The sequence below is a fragment of the Zingiber officinale genome, chromosome 3A, assembly GCF_018446385.1.
Source record: "Zingiber officinale cultivar Zhangliang chromosome 3A, Zo_v1.1, whole genome shotgun sequence".
NCBI classification, from domain to species: Eukaryota; Viridiplantae; Streptophyta; class Magnoliopsida; order Zingiberales; family Zingiberaceae; genus Zingiber; species Zingiber officinale.
The window spans coordinates 53,704,726-53,720,455 of record NC_055990.1 but is presented as its reverse complement, the minus strand read 5'-3'; the positions used below and the strand labels follow the sequence as shown (position 1 = coordinate 53,720,455).

The following is a 15,730-nucleotide window of genomic DNA, read 5'->3' as shown; positions in this document are numbered from 1 at the left end:
TTGATTTCATTCTTCATCTCTTTTTGCTCTAAGAGAGCTTCTTCAAGTATCTTTTTGATTCTGGACAGTTGTGAAGGTTATTGATAAGTCTGTTGTTCAGGTGGGTAGCTTTGTTGCCCAGGTTAGTAACTTTGTTTTGCTGGTCCTTAATCTTGATTGCCCTGGTAAGAAAATTTTGGGTGGTTCCTCCACCCAGGGTTGTATGTCTTGGAGTAGGGATTGTTTTTCTTTTGGTTATAACTGACTATCGCATCACATTGCTCAAGTTAGTTTATTTGTGCTTGTATTGGTCCTAGGGGGCAGGTATCTTGAGCATGATTCAAACTTCCGCAAGTTTCACAAACACACACTATTGCATTGGCTGTGTTGTTCCCCATGGTCTCAAGCTTCTTGGTCAGAGCATCCAGCTTTGTAGACATGAGCGTGACTGCATCTACGTCGAATTTTCCTGATGCCTTCATTGGATTCTCAGAGAAAGAACCTCTAGATCTTTCAATTGCCCATTGATGGTGGTTCTGTGCAACATTTTCTATGATCTCTTCAGCTTCATCAAGGCTCTTGTTCATTAACGCCCCTCCTGCTGTAAAATCGAGGGACACATTCGTGTGGTAGTTGATTCCATTGTAGAACGTGTGTAGCACCAACCACTTCTCGAGGCCATGATGGGGGCACTGTCTCAACATACTTTTGAATCTATCCCATGCTTCAAATAGTGATTCTGAGTCTATCTGTTAAAGCTTGCAATTAAATTATTCATGTGTGCAGTTTTACTCGGCGGGTAAAATTTGTTCAAAAATTTCTACTCACACTGATCCCAAGATGTTATGCTATTTGCTGGTAGAGAATTAAACCACTGCTTGGCTCTGTCTTTCAGGAAAAATCCAAAAAGAAGTAACCTTACTATTTTTGGAGGGACCCCATTTACTTTCATAGTACTGCAGATCTCAAAGAAAAGCTCCAAGTGATGATTTGGATCGTCGTACGGTCCTCCTCCAAATTGATTTTGCTGGACCATGTGGATCACTGCAGGCTTGATTTCAAAATTGTTGGCTTCAATTGGTGGTCGGGTGATGCTAGACCGAAGCCCTCGTGCATTCAGTGCTGTGTAATCCTTCAAAAGTTTGTTAGCCATTTCAGAAGTTTCTTCTTCTACTTGGAGTTTCTGCAAGTTTCATCTCCTCAGGAAAGTTCTATCAATTTCTGGATCGAACGGCAAAAGCTCTCCTGAAAGATTAGCTCTTCGCATGCAAGAACAAGATATTGAATAATCCAAGTGTAAATACAGAGTTAAAATATAATTTTCCCTTTTTTTATGTTTTTTTAGCATTTTAATAAAAATGTAGAAAGTAAAGTGAAATAAAGAAAAATAAAGTCTAGTCTAATCCAATATGATTTTCACTAATGTTATAGACACAGTCCCTGGCAATGGCGCCAAAAACTTGTTATACTTCTGCAAGTGCATGGGTACGTCATCAGTAATAAAAGATTATCGATCCCACGAGGACTGGTTATAAGCACTAGCGATAGTTCACGTAGAATTAGCTAAACTACCGTTGGTTGTAAGTTAACTATTTCTTAGGAAGAAAGGAAATGGGGAAGTAGATGTGAGGACTAGAAAAAAAAGAGAAAGGTTAAATTGGCTTGGGAAGAGTTCTAGGAGTTCGATTTCATTGTGGTAGAACCTGATGTATCATGCTCTATCTTTTCCTCATTTTCAATCGACATGCATTCACCGAAAGTTAAAGCTACTATCCTTAAGCACTAAACAGAGAAGATCCTTGTGAAATCCTGTTACGGTAAACTCCTGTCACTAGGGTGCCTCGGTAGATCACAATAATACAAATCTAATCGGTATCATTAGGGATAGAGATAGGGGTTTGGTTTGGTCTCTTACTTCCTTGTGGAGAAATTACCTCTCCTTTCAAGGGAGTATTCTAGATGTCCGTGAACGGGTTACCCTTGTCACTAGGACCCCTCGGGTATACGATCTAAGATCATCTCTTTACGAAATTAACAATTCCTACACAATCAACTAATATGACAAGGTAATCTCAGCAACAAGTCTCATGCATATCAAATAGAAACAAGGCAAGCGAAATCATCCAATGAGTAAATGCATAAACATGAGTCTTACATCAAACCCTATCCACAACTACTCCCTAATCCTAGAACAAAGAATCTGCTCCATAGATGCAGGAGAAAAACCCAAAGACATAATATAAGTAAGCATACAATCCTCAAACGATAAGAGAGAAAGAGAAGAGATGTTTATCCAATAACATTGAGTAATCTTCGAATCCAATCCTTTGCTTCTAGAGTTGATACGGTGATGAAGGTGATCTCGGATTGTTGAACGGAGGTACAGGATAATGTGGAATGGCACCAAGGTAAATCTCTTCTAATGACTCACCTCCCTCCCCCCTAAGGAGAAGAGTTAAAAGCCTTTATATAGGCTAGGGCACGGGCACCGCGCGACCCGTGCCATGGCCGTGCGACATCCGCACGACCAAGCTCTTCTTCTCTTCGGGTTAAGTGGCATGACTGTGCCACATCTGCATGCCCGTGTCTTGCTTTGGCTCGGGCTGTACTTTATGGTCGTGTGAGGTTCACACGGTCGTGTGGATCTTGGCTACTGGTTATGAGGCACGGTCGTGCAACGTTGCATGACCATGCTCTGATTTCTCTCGGGGAATGACCACACAGCTGTGTAGGGTTGCATGGTCGTGCTCTGCTCTCTATCTGTAATGGCCACACGGTCGTGGAGGGTTGCACGACCGTGCAAGGTTGAACGGCTGTGCTCTGCTTTCTCTCGGGGAATGACCACACGACTGTGCAGGGTTGCACGGCCGTGCTCTTCTCTCTATCTAGAATGTCCAAACAGCCATACAGGGTTGCACGGTCGTGCTCTACTTTGCTCCGGTGCATTGATAATCATCGTTTTTGCTCCAAAAGTTATCCCTGTCAACATAAAACAAAACAAAGAGCAGATCTTCGATAAAAGAGTAATAAATACTGAATAAACGATAAGAGAGATGATCATGCAAAGAATATATACAAATAAAGCAAGTGAATATGCGTTAAAACATGCATAAACAATTATAATATCTACACACATCACTAACTAGAGGAGCTATATCTTGGAAGAGTAGCAAGCAGACGCTAATAGCTAATTCTGTTGGGACCGAAAAGTAACTAGAGGGGGGTGAATAGCTCTTCGCGCGCTAGGTGCTCGTCGTATTTTGTTTCTTCAATGGTCTGCAGCGGAAATACAAGAAACAAACACATACAACGCTAACAAGGAGGGTTTACTTGGTATCCACCTCACAAGAGGTGACTAGTCCAAGGATCCACACCTACTCACGCACCCTCCACTAAAAATAACACTCCTTTATGGTAACTACCAAAGGCGGAGAAGCTCTACAACACTCTCAATACAAGAAGACGAAAGGGAAATACAAGATAAGCAAGAGTTTACAAGATGTACAATAAAAACCCTAACCCTAACTTCTTGTTGTAGCCTTTGATCCGCCTCTTGACTTGGAAGAGCCTCTAAGAATCTTCAAGAACTGGCGATCTGGAGCTTGGAGAGAGCTGTGGAGTTGCTGGAGAGTATCGGGAGAGAACAGTGCAAGCAATGCCGAAGGAAACGAACGTCTGCGGCTTAAATCGACGCTAACAGTCGAATCTCGATCGATTGGATTGCTCCCAATCGATCGGGGAGGCTTTGGATCGATCAATGGATCGATCCAGAGCGCCTCTGAGCTCTAGGAATTTACCTGGATCGATCAGCTGATCGATCCAGGGCTTATCGCGACAACATGCACCTTCCTAAGCGATCCACTGATCGATTGGGACCTCTAGATCGATCCACTGATCGATCCATAAGCGTTCTGTGTGTTCGCGACTTCCTCCCAATCGATCCACTGATTGATTGGGACGAAGGCTTCTCGCGGGGACACCCCAATCGATCGGCCAATTGATTGGGCTCCAGCCAATCTATCAGTTAATCGACCCAGCTGTTGGTTTTTTCCCAAAATCAAGTCCCAAAGCCCCCAAACCAACATCCGGTCAATCCATGACCTGTTGGTTCATCATGTCTAGCATCCGGTCACCCTTGATCTGTTAGGACTCCCTCACCAAGTGTCCAGTCAATCCTTTTGACCCACTTGGACTTTTCTTCATCATGCCAAGTATCCGGTCAATCCTTTGACCTACTTGGACTTTCACCAGATGTCAGGTCAACCTTGATCCATCTGGATTTCCCCCGTGCCTGGCTTCACTTACCAGGACTTCTATTCTACCTAGCTTCACTCACTAGGACTTCTCTTCTGTCTGGCTTCACTCACCAGGACTTTCACCTACCTTCACTCACTAGGATTTTCACCTGGCTTCACTCACCAGGATTTTCCTCTGCCTGGCTTCACTCACCAGGACTTTCACCTAGCTTCACTCACTAGGATTTTCTCTTCTGCCTGGCTTCACTCACCAGGACTTTCATCTGCCTGACTTCAATCACCAGGACTTCTATTCTGCCTAACATCCCAGTTAGGACTTCCCAGTCAAGTATCTGGTCAACCTTGACCTACTTGACTCTTCTCCAACCGAACTGATCAGACCCTGATCAGAGGGGAATTGCACCAAACAATCTCCCCAAATGAACAACTGCATTGTCAAAAATCGAAACCCAAACCAAGACTCAAGCTTGGTCAACCAGGTCAGCCTTGACCTGAGGAATATTGCACCAACAATCTCCCCCTTTTTGATGTTTGACAATACCACGTTTAAGTTAGGCTAATCTCATAGCCTCAACCTCCTTCATGCCACCTAGGTAATGTAGGCATAAGTTAAACCCTTCATTCTCCTCCTAAGAGGGCAAAATTCCTCTAGGTAATTAAGTCCTAACTTAAACCCTTCATTCTCCCCCTATTGACACACATCAACAAATGCCCCATCTTTGGGCACACATCAACAAATTCATTTGTTGAAAACTTTCCCCTTTGAGACTCTCCCCCTGAAGAGTTGCTCATCATTATTCACAACTTTACTCGTTGTGATCAACACGATAATGAAAGTCTCATACCCTTCATTATCTTTAACCCTACATTCTCCCCCTAATGTAGTCAAATGCCCATCCTTGAGCATTTTTAACTTAAACCACTTGAACAATGAGGATATCCACTCCCCATTAAAGTTCAAACGCTCAACCTTGAGCATGTTCTGAAAAGAAGGTTAACCACCTTCCAAGGTTCATGAAAAAAAATAGTTTTCATGTCTTTAAAGAGTCCCTCCCCCTAAAGACATGGTGGTAACTTCTGTCATTGCACCAACAATGACTTGGAATCCCTAAACCTTTAGGAAACCCAATTTTAGAAGTTTTGAGGTTCAAATATTCAATATTTGAAGCAAACCTCAACATAAACTTCTACTTAGTTTCCCTTAACCAATCTATCCTTGTTTTCAACATGAAAACACCCTTTTTATGTATACAAGTGTATTTTAAGGGTTTGGAATGGTTACCTAGACTAACCATGGTTCAAAAATGCTGAAATCAGGCTTTACCAGCCAAAATCAGCAACTTCGATCGATTGGAGTTGGGTCCCAATCGATCGGACCATGTTGAATCGATCCACTGATCGATTCAGGAGGGATGGATCGATCAGTGGATCGATCCAGACGGCTTCTGTTCGCGAGAAGCCTATTCTCAATCGATCGCACGATCAATTGAGACCCTTCAATTGATCGGGTGATCGATTGAGGTCTGATAGTTGCTGAAATTTCATTTCAGCCAACTTCAGAAACCCCTAGAAAATTCTATAAAATTCTAAAAATTATAAAAATTCGTGTAGACATTATTTAGGGTATATATTTTCAAGGAAAAATAGTTTTCTAAGAAAATACATCATATTTTCAAAGATTGACACAAACTTGAAAACTTGCAAAAACTTTAGTATTTTTTTCAAGTTTGTGTCTAACTATTCAATGGTGATTACTATCAAAAGATAGCCTTCACCAAGGTTTTCCAAAAGCATTTTAAAATGATTTTTAAAACCAATATCCCACCATGTTCTTTGGGCTTAATGCACATAACTTGTACATTAGCTTTCCCAATGATGGAAAAACACATACTATGTGTTTTGATGAACTTAAAACTCAAAAGAATGCACTAAATCAACATCTTGAGCTTTGTTCATCATCCTAACATCTCACTTGTATCTAATGTGCATTAAAACACATACAAGTCACCTTATGGATCTTTGTGAGATGTAAAATTTGGTTTTGCCCTACTCTAGGAATCATGCATCTCTATCTAGGCATTTTGTGGATATGAACATCCACCTAGGATGTCACTTGTTGATACACTTGTACCACTTGTTATCAACTTGTTGCCACTGTTGCCACTGTTGATACTTGTTGATAAATGCCTTTAGTCCCTATTTTAAGGAAATAAACATAATGCATGATAATGTTATGGCATACATCAAAAAGAAATAATTTTCAAAATAAAATTTCCTATAACTACATGATGTATGTATGTCATGACATGATATTTTTATGTTTTTCATAGTAAGTCATGAATGTAAAAATAATCATGATAGCATGACATATAATGGCAAGCAAATCATGGCAAGTTAGCATAAATAAAATACCTAGATTACCTATCTAAGTATCCTTAATCTTGGCTAACTTAAAATCTAAACTAGATTGCCCAAAGTGCTTCAAGAAATTTGCCAAAACCTAAATTGACATTTCTAATTCTCTTGATTAATTTATGCCAATTGAAATTAAACTTATTCCTCAAATGTTGGCATATTTCATTTCTCCACAAGAGTAGCACTAAGAAAATACCAAAATCCAAACTTGGTATTTCCTTATGTTTTCCCAGTATGTGTCATTTTAAAATAAGATCAATACTTCTCAAATTTGGCACATATTACTCTTTCAAAGAGTAACTCATAAATCCATTTCATTTTCAAAGATTAATAATAATCTTGAAAATGCTCCTTGAGTGTCAATTTCTTCAAAGTTGGGTTAACTACCCTTCTTCTTAGAGTTGACACTCTCTAACCCATCTATGGGATAGAGAAAATGCTCCTAGGAACCCAAAACCTATTGGAGCTCCTTGGATGCTCTAGGTATTCACTAGGGATAACTTCCCTAGATACCTTCCTAGTGACCTTGTTTGGCTTCTTAGAAGCCTTGGTCACATTTTCTAGGTCAACCCTAGGGATTGCTACCCTTGTGACCTTCTTTGTGACTTTCTTAGACTTCTTAGGAGTCTTAGTCACATTTGTTGCAAAAATACTCTTACGGAAAACTTCCCTAGTATTTTTGGCTTGCCCACTAGGCCTAAGGTTGGTTCCATAGCTATATGGAACCCTATGGTAAGAAATTACATCCTTCTTGATTTTAGGTTTGTATCCCAAACCCTTATGACCATTGGATGACTTTGCTACTTCTAGACCTAGGTTTTGACTCTTGGACCCTTGTGTCATATTTATGATTTTTCTAAGAGTCCTCTCTAATTTGTCAAGTCTTGACCTCAAGACTTGATTTTCCTTCCATAATTCTTCAACCTTAGGTTTTTCACTAAAACCTTGATTTTTCTTCTTCTTAGGCACATACCTAGAATCCTTAGGGTTCTTGCCTAAGTTCTTATCTACCTTTCTAAACCTAAGCTGAGAGGTCTTAGCATGATAAGCTACATGATTTTCTTTAATTTTATCATGCCTCCTATTTTCATGGTAAATAGCATTGAAATGATATAAATTAGAATTATCATCCTTTTTACCATAATTTAAAGGGGTAGGCTCAATAAAAGATACCTTTCTTTTTATCTTGGAGGCTCCCCCTTGAATTAAGCTTCCTCCTTGAGCCTTGACCACATTCTTCCCCTTAGGGCATTGACTTCGGTATGCCCCTTTTGGTTGCACAAGAAGCACACAATGTGCTCCTTGCTCTTCTTTGTTCCAGGGATGGTCTCCTTGGCCTTCTCCTTGCCTTTTTGTGCCACTTGGCCCTTCTTCTTGGCCAATTTAGGACACTTTCTCTTGTAGTGCCCATTCTTCCTACACTCAAAACATATAATATGATTTTTATTTTTAATTGAAATATTTATACCTTCACATGTAGGGATAACACTTGGTCCTACATGTGATGTAGATGTAGAGGCTTCCTCTTGATCCGATAGTGATGCTCCTCCATTTGACTTAGCTTGACTTGTGGAGGTGGATACTCCTTCATCCTCTTCTTCTTTTGACCCGGATGTGGAGGTTTCTTCTTCTCCTTGATCCGGTGTCACCGAAATTTGCTCCCCCTCAATCCTAGAGGTGGAGGCTTCTTCATCTTCATCTTGTACATGGAACAAGGAGTATGCTCCCTCCTTGCCCTCTTCATTGCATTTCGTTGAAGATGAGGCTTCTTGGACTTCTTCTTTGAAAGTTGAGCATATCTCAACCTCGGAGTCCTCTTCCTCTTGATATTGCTCCAATGAGTCGCCCTCTTTAGATTTCTCTTGATTTGGTACAGTGGAGGGGATCTCATGAATTGATGCCAACTTGCTCCATAGCTCCTTGGCATCCTTAAACTCTCCAATTTTGCATAGAATTGTGCTAGGTAATAAATTAACCAATAATTTGGTTACCTTGTCATTTGCTTCGCACCTTTGGACTTTCTCCGGGCTCCATTTGCTCCTCTTGAGAACTTTTCCCTTTGAATTTGTTGGAGCTTCGAAGCCTTCCATAAGAGCAAACCATTGCTCTATCTCCACCATTAAGAAGTTTTCAATCATTGATTTCCAAAGATCGAAGCTTATAGATGTGTACGGTGGAGCCACCCTTGTGTCAAATCCAAGTCCATCTTGGAATGACATCTTGAAGTTAAGCTTCTTGAATTCTTTGACTTTGGTGATTTTGCTCCAACTTCTTCACCCTCTAGCTTTGCTTGTTTTGTTTGCCCCTTCCGGCGATGATTCCGGTGAATAGCGACCTCACTCTGATACCACTTGTTGGGACCGAAAAGTAGCTAGAGGGGGGTGAATAGCTCGTCGCGCGCTAGGTGCTCGTCGTATTTTGTTTCTTCAATGGTCTGCAGCGGAAATACAAGAAACAAAAACATACAACGCTAACAAGGAGGGTTTACTTGGTATCCACCTCACAAGAGGTGACTAGTCCAAGGATCCACACCTACTCACGCACCCTCCACTAAAAATAACACTCCTTTATGGTAACTACCAAAGGCGGAGAAGCCCTACAACACTCTCAATACAAGAAGAAGAAAGGGAAATACAAGATAAGCAAGAGCTTACAAGATGTACAATAAAAACTCTAACCCTAACTTCTTGTTGTAGCCTTTGATCCGCCTCTTGACTTGGAAGAGCCTCCAAGAATCTTCAAGAACTGGCGATCTGGAGCTTGGAGAGAGCTGTGGAGTTGCTGGAGAGTATCGGGAGAGAACAGTGCAAGCAATGCCGAAGGAAACGAACGTCTGCGGCTTAAATCGACGCTAACGGTCGAATCCCGATCGATTGGATTGCTCCCAATTGATCGGGGAGGCTTTGGATCGATCAACGGATCGATCCAGAGCGCCTCTGAGCTCTAGGAATTTGCCTGGATCGATCAGCTGATCGATCCAGGGCTTATCGCGACAACACGCACCTTCCTAAGCGATCCACTGATCGATTGGGACCTCTAGATCGATCCACTGATCGATCCAGAAGCGTTCTGTGTGTTCGCGGCTTCCTCCCAATCGATCCACTGATCGATTGGGATGAAGGCTTCTCGCGGGGACACCCTAATCAATCGGCCAATCGATTGGGCTCCAGCCAATCGATCGGTTGATCGACCTAGCTGTTGGTTTTTGCCCAAAACCAAGTCCCAAAGCCTCCAAACCAACATCCGGTCAATCCATGACCTGTTGGTTCATCATGTCTAACATCCGGTCACCCTTGATCTGCTAGGACTCCCTCACCAAGTTTCCGATCAATCCCTTTGACCCACTTAGACTTTTCTTCATTATGCCAAGTATCCGGTCAATCCTTTGACCTACTTGGACTTTCACCAGATGTCTGGTCAACCTTGACCCATCTGGATTTCCCCCGTGCCTGGCTTCACTCACCAGGACTTCTATTCTGCCTAGCTTCACTTACTAGGACTTCTCCTCTGCCTGGCTTCACTCACCAGGACTTTCACCTACCTTCACTCACTAGGATTTTCACCTGGCTTCACTCACCAAGATTTTCCTCTGCCTGGCTTCACTCACCAGGACTTTCACCTAGCTTCACTCACTAGGATTTTCCCTTCTGCCTGGCTTCACTCACCAGGACTTTCATCTGCCTGGTTTCACTCACCAGGACTTCTATTCTGCCTAACATCCCAGTTAGGACTTCCCAGTCAAGTATCTGGTCAACCTTGACCCACTTGACTCTTCTCCAACCGAACTGATCAGACCCTGATCAGAGGGGAATTGCACCAAACAATCTCCCCAAATGAACAACTGCATTGTCAAAAATCGAAACCCAAACCAAGACTCAAGCTTGGTCAACCAGGTCAACCTTAACCTAAGGGATATTACACCAACAACTTCTACTATAGAGGTAGAGTTGATAGCATGCTATGAATCATTCAATCATGGAATTGCCATTGAGGTTCTACTATGATAATAAAGCCACAAAACTTTATGTCAAGAACAACCGCAGTTCGTCGAAGTCCAAGCACATCGACATCAAATTTCTAGTGGTTAAAGAAAGAGTTCAAAGTTGTCAGATCATGGTAGAACACATCATCACAGATTCTATGTTGACTGATCCACTCACCAAAGGTTTGGTTCCTAATATATTTCATGCACATGTTGTGGATATAAGAGTCCTTCTTATGGAAGAAGAACTCATCTAGTGGGAGTCTGTATTTATTGTTATATATTTGATAATAAAGTTAAACATTTTATTTTGATTATTGTATATACTTAAAAGTTTAAAGCATTTATGGAATTTTATTTGTTTGTTGGACACTTTGAAATACAATATCATGATTTACTACTTTTGTTTAACATTTGATATTTGTAAATATGATATAGATTCTATTTAGGAATCATAAGTTTTAGATCACGATTTGCTATTGCAATTTAGCATACGGTATTTACAAATATGATCAGTCCTTTTAGGTCACTTAGGACCAGTTGGAAATTGACATGTATTGATCACATTTCATATAATTTTCACCCTACAGATCTACATTTTGGTCTATATCATTAATGACACTGGTATTGTGATTATTGTTGGGGTTTGTTATGATTATATGCAGTAGCTATGACCTCTTTAGTCCTATACCAATAACTTAATAGACCAGATTGTTTACAAAGGCATCTTGTATCCATAAAGTATGATATCAACTAAAGTTACATTCGTCTTTATAATCACATATAATCCAAGTGGGAGATTGTTGGATTTAATATACCTTAAGGTGGGCTCACATGTGATTTAAGAGACTTGCGATACCAAAATCTGTTAAGTAATCTAACTTAAGGTTATTGGATATCAAATTATTAGATGTGCGTTTAATGTATAGAACCCTTTATACCAATCTGTTATTATCTATGGGCTGATAACGGATTGAATTTCTATATAAATGGGAGGTCCTCAAGGATTTAGGATATCATCTTGATCTAGTTTCTTGTTCCCCATTGACAAGAAGCTTTCCCCTAAGCCCCTTGGAAGATCCTCCCCATTTGCTTCCACTACTTTTTCCTCAGGATCTTCTAGACGACGCTAAAGAACAAAGACATGGCTCTTCAATCAAGTTCTTTGCCATTATGTTTATGCATTTACTTTCTTGTGCCATGTTTAATTGATGAAACTAGATCTTCTTGTTACTGTATTTCCTATATGTGAGTTCTTTAATTATGTTTTAAAATTCATACGGCTTAGATTTTTTACAAGAACTAACATAAAAGTGTTATAGCAATTACCAATAGCTGCTACAATAATTGCTACAACGTATAGAAGCTACTTAGTAGTTGTTACAATTATTTTTAAGTGATTTTAAGGTTAGGATTTATGGTTTAAGACTAAGAATTTAATTACAACTATTTTAAAATGATTTTGATAAAGTTAAATATTTTTAACTAAGTTGATATTTTTTTTGATATAATAGTGATTTATGTGTATTAAGTTTGATTAAAGTTAATAATTAAATTTTCATATTATAGCAACTATCAAGTAATTTATACACATGGTAGCAATTACCGATAATTGCTACACAATTATAATTAAACTCTAATTATTAAAGTCTAAATTCTAAATTATAAATATTATTATATCAAAATATTTTTTTATCAACTTAATCAAATTATTTAAATTTTATCAAAAATACTTTAATTTAATTAAAATTATTTTGAACAAGTTATCTACTTATTATAACAACTACAGTAGCTTCTATATATTATAAGAACTAAAACTAATTGTTACAATAACATTGAAAACAAAGAACAACATTATCATAGCTATTCAATAATTTTTAGATATTTTTTTACATATTGTAGTAGTTATCACGTTATAATTGTAAAACAACATTAGATAAGGTTTTGATTTTTTTTTTAAAAAAAACATCTTTTGGCGATTTTTATAATTTGAGTATTGCCCATGAAAGAAAGTGTTGGATATTTTTCTCTAAGAAAAATATGAGTATATTCATCTTCAATATTGAGATCCAACAGATGAGCCTAATTAGTCATCTGAACGATAAATTGATAAGAACTCGGTATGACAATGTGGACCTTGTCTTATTTATATTCTCGACATCTCTTTTCGGTTATCAAAGTATCTCTTTAGATAAGAGACATACCCTTCTTGGTATCTTGGCTACCGACCTAATCAAGTCAGTCTTTGAGTTATCCCTTCGGACATCGACACAACCTCTTTGGGTAAACTTATCCCTAAGAATAAGAGCATTAAGGTCAAGGTGAAGACTAGGCCGTCTTTCCTTAAGTCGATATTGGCCCACCCAGGTGCTTACAGTTTATTGGTAATCATCTCCCAAGATACAATAACTTGCATCTCGAAATAGGAGTACTCTATAAATTTCGAGCCCTGTCGAACTTTCGAAGCCTTGAAATTTGTAAGAGAGAAAAGAAAAAAGAGAACCCAAGAGGAGAATTCACAATTTGAGAATTGAGTATTTTGAGTGAAAGGAATGAGGTTTGTTTTATAGGGATGAAGAGTTACTTCCAAGAGATGAAAAGTTTCTTCTAAGAGGTGAAAGGATATGAGAGGTGTCTTTTCCCTTAAACATTTACATTAAGATTAATTAATTTAATTGATTAATATGATTAACTATTTACTTAACCTATTATAAATATTAATTAATATCACAATGGTTAATCTTTTAATCTATCAACAAATTAATCAATGAAATTAATTATAATTTCATCCCCCTCAATGGTTCCACATACTCTAGTTAGAATTCATCCATGAATCCAACTCGAATGCGAATCAAATTTTTGTCTGATTATATCCGACCAACCCTTCATTAGATATTAATTTCTCATTCACTCGAGAAATTAGTTTATGACGGTTTACTCGCGAAATAACCTTCTTATCCCTATTAGTCACCAAACTAATTTTCTAACAATTCCTCACATGAATGGAAATTATAGATAAGTTTCAAGTCTCAAACAAGAGTTTCCTCAAAATACTATTGCATCAGAAGAGGTAGCTTGTGACTTTGAAGCTTTCGTAGTGGAATACGATCAGATTTAATTGGTTGCCCAATGAACTATATCTTGAATTGTTTAGTCGTTGGTGTAAACCAAGACAATCATATCCACACAATAGCCCCCTAAACTTTTACTAGTTCTCTATCGTGTCCGTTTTAGCCATGAACAAAGCTTGGGATTCATAAGTGTTTCATTGAAGTGACCCATCTTCACACTTATATATGTGACCTCCTATTAAGAGTATCCTGCAATACCCTATTATACCCTTTACAGTATAATATAAGAATCATTAAGAACTTTTGTTCATCCTTTACTTATTTCACAGGTTACACCTTTTGTCTCCAAGAATGAGTTGGAGAAATTTCTCCTAGGTGCCTCAAATCTTATAGCTTAGTTGTCCCTTTTGAACCATGATCTTGGGATCTCCAGTCAACATGGTTGGGTTACCACTACTCGATTTAAATGTTGAGTTTTAGACTTATTCTCCTAGACATGCAGTATAATTGATCTCTTGGTAGGTCTAACGAATCTGCATAATTCTTCATATTCAATGGAGATTTTACCACTAGAGATCTACTACTTTAATGGTATTAAGTCATTTACAAACTTACCATTTTACACTAGTGCCCTTCTCATAATTTCTTAGATATCATAATGTATCATATATATTGGTACAGTGGTTAACCCTCACATTAGAAGGTTCATGATCTTTCAATGCCTTATAGAAATTTTTCATTTCTATCTCACTAGGGCTTATAGTTTACCAAGGGGACAATTTCCAAGATAAATCCAAAACATATCAACATAGCTTTTATCATCTCCTCAATATTTAAGCCACCATTTTTAAATTGAGATGAATGTGATATAGTCAATTATTGGAATGTTGCTCTTCCCTGAGAAATATTCCTTGAGCAATATCCTGCGTTCTCTCCCTCAATCACCATGGATGATCTTGCTTAGTTAATTTTTCCAACAACATTTCTAGTGTTTTATAAAACCCTTCAAGGGCCTCAATCTTGCTTAAAAGCAAGTCTCCATAACTCCAATCTTCTGATTTCACCGAGTTAAAACTACAATTGTCTAATCAGGATGATGATCACGATTACACTTGTTGTCAAAAAAAAAAGTGCTCAATTTTGAAAGTATGCATCACTTTGTCTTCCAATTTCACTTAGCTAGAGCTATGATCGTCTAATTGGAGTGTTGACCAGGATTGTATTACTCTTAGAGAGATACTCGACTCAAGAAGCACACATCTTTTGGTCTTCCAATCTTATAGAACTAAAGCTGTGGTCGTTTGATTGGAGTGATGACCAGGATCGTATTATTCTTCGAGAGATACTCGACTCAAGAAGTATACATCCCTTGATTTTCCAATCTTATCGAGCCAAACTGCGATCGTCTGATTGGAGTGCTGACCAGGATTGTACTACTCTTCGAGAGATATTCGATTCAAGAAGTATACATCTCTTGGTCTTCTAATCTCATTGAGACAAGGCTGCGGTCGTTTGATTAGAGTACTGACCAAGATTGGATTACTCTTCGAGAGATATTCAACTCAAGAAGTATACATTCCTTGGTCTTCTAATCTTATCGAGCCAAAGTTGTGGTTGTCTGATTGGAGTGCTGACCAAGATTGTATTACTCTTCGAGAGATACTCGAATCAAGAAGTATACATCCCTTGGTCTTCCAATCTTATCAAGATATAGCTGTAGTCGTTTGATTGGAGTGCTAACCATGATTGCATTTATTCTTCGTGAGACACTTGACTCAATTTTTAGTCACTTGCAACACATGTAATGCAATCCTTCTAACTCATCTATTTTGACCTCCACTTAGTTCATATTGAGTTATACTCAAGTCTAGATTTTTACTAAGTGGGCTTGATCTTCTATCCAAAGACCTTCATTAGCCCCTTGTTTTGGATAGTTTAAACTCACTATCGTCAACTTTATGACTTTAGTCAAATGACCCCACAAAGCCTTGGCCATCATTATATCCATGGTATAATTTTGTTGTCCA

General features: G+C 38.8%; 1 pseudogene; it reads left to right on the top strand.

Annotated features, from left to right (window-relative positions):
- The first annotated feature begins 654 nt into the window (after nt 1-654).
- LOC122054371 lies at nt 655-726 on the top strand (annotated as a pseudogene).
- The last annotated feature ends 15,004 nt before the right edge of the window (nt 727-15,730 follow it).